The sequence below is a fragment of the Salvelinus sp. IW2-2015 genome, linkage group LG9, assembly GCF_002910315.2.
Source record: "Salvelinus sp. IW2-2015 linkage group LG9, ASM291031v2, whole genome shotgun sequence".
Classification (NCBI taxonomy): domain Eukaryota; kingdom Metazoa; phylum Chordata; class Actinopteri; order Salmoniformes; family Salmonidae; genus Salvelinus; species Salvelinus sp. IW2-2015.
In genome coordinates this window covers 14317831-14319980 of record NC_036849.1, presented here as the reverse complement: position 1 = coordinate 14319980, position 2150 = coordinate 14317831, and positions in this window count along the sequence as shown.

Genomic DNA, 2150 nt, shown 5'->3' with positions numbered 1-2150 from the left:
ATATTGTGTCTGATTATGCATCACAAGATTGAGGGATAGCGTCTCTTCGTACTTGTTCAATATCACTAGCTTTCCTCATTCGGACAGGTTCACAATTTTGATGTCTATTGTTGCAAAACAACGTCTGAATGTTGTCATATTGGATTATGTGGAGTAGAGTGTGTCTAAATAAGACAAGGTTCCTGCTGCTTGGAAAAGTTTCAACATCATTATTGCTATATATATTTAATATAATGCATCAGACGATTGATAGATAGAGTCTGTTAGTAGTTTAGATTAGATAAGTTCCCAAGTTGTCTACATAAGACATGTCTCCTTTAGCTGGGAAAATATAGGATATTGTTATATAGCTTTAATAATATCAGACTGGGTGTCCTAATGGTTAACGTGTCTGATTCTTCATCACAAGATTGAGGCATAGAGTCCAATCGTAGTTGTTAAAAATCACTAGCTTTCCTCATTTAGATAGGTTCCCAATATTCCATTTATTCTTTTATTATCAAAGGCTGTGTAGCATAATGCATAATAAGTCTGATTCCGGATATGGTGTAAGGGGGTTCAAGTACCTTTGTGGTTTTTAGATATACTTATTTAGACAGGTTTCCAAAATCCCTACATAAGACCTGTCCTTTCTTGCAAAGAAAATGCTGTACATTGTCATATAGGATCAATAGTTGGAGACCTTGTGACATAATGGATAAGGCGTCTGTCTTTGAATCTAAATATGGAGGGTTTGAGTCCCTTTGTGGTGGATTAATTTCACTAGTTCGGCTTATTTGGACATTTTCCCTAAATAAGACGTCTCTAGTTGCTAAGACATTGTTATATATTCTTTTATAAAGCATGTAAAATGTGTCTAACTGCAGCTCAGAAGATTGAGGGTTCAAGTCCCTTTGTAGTTGTTGTGGAAATTTACCACCAAGGACTAAACTCAAAGTAAATGAATCAATCTTTATTATCATGGCCGGAGAGGTTCACAAACTCAATCCAAACTTGATGAAAACGACGTTCACTTTCAGTCCTTATATACTGCTACACAAACAAGTCATATAAGCATGATTTACATTTTTCATTATTAACATTGGTTCCTGCATGTGACTGACCCCTGCATGTGACCTTGAAACTGAAATAGTCCTCTTGGTTCCCAGAGCAATGTTCTGGGCGTACTGCCAAATTGCTTATATAGTGATAGTGAGGATTTCTCCCACAATCAATCAGTCACTTGTATGAACCCAACCGAGTTGGTTATTAGAAAAGCAGAATTTATGCTAAACATACGATCTGATAAACACAAACATAAACATTCCTTCACATAGTCTTTATACACTGCTCAAAAAAATAAAGGGAACACTAAAATAACACATCCTAGATCTGAATGAATGAAATATTCTTATTAAATACTTTTTTCTTTACATGTTGAATGTGCTGACAAAAAATTACACAAAAATTATCAATGGAAATCAAATGTATCAACCCATGGAGGTCTGGATTTGGAGTCACACTCAAAATTAAAGTGGAAAACCACACTACAGGCTGATCCAACTTTGATGTAATGTCCTTAAAACAGTCAAAATGAGGCTCAGTAGTGTGTGTGGCCGCCACGTGCCTGTATGACCTCCCTACAACGCCTGGGCATGCTCCTGATGAGGTGGCGGATGGTCTCCTGAGGGATCTCCTCCCAGACCTGGACTAAAGCATCCGCCAACTCCTGGACAGTCTGTGTGGCAACGTGGCGTTGGTGGATGGAGCGAGACATGATGTCCCAGATGTGCTCAATTGGATTCAGGTCTGGGGAACGGGCGGGCCAGTCCATAGCATCAATGCCTTCCTCTTGCAGGAACTGCTGACACACTCCAGCCACATGAGGTCTAGCATTGTCTTGCATTAGGAGGAACCCAGGGCCAACCGCACCAGCATATGGCCTCCCAGGTGGTCTGAGGATCTCATCTCGGTCACTAATGGCAGTCAGGCTACCTCTGGCGAGCACATGGAGGGCTGTGCGGCCCCCCAAAGAAATGCCACCCCACACCATGACTGACCCACCGCCAAACCGGTCATGCTGGAGGATGTTGCAGGCAGCAGAACGTTCTCCACGGCGTCTCCAGACTCTGTCACGTCTGTCACATGTGCTCAGTGTGAACCTGCTTTCA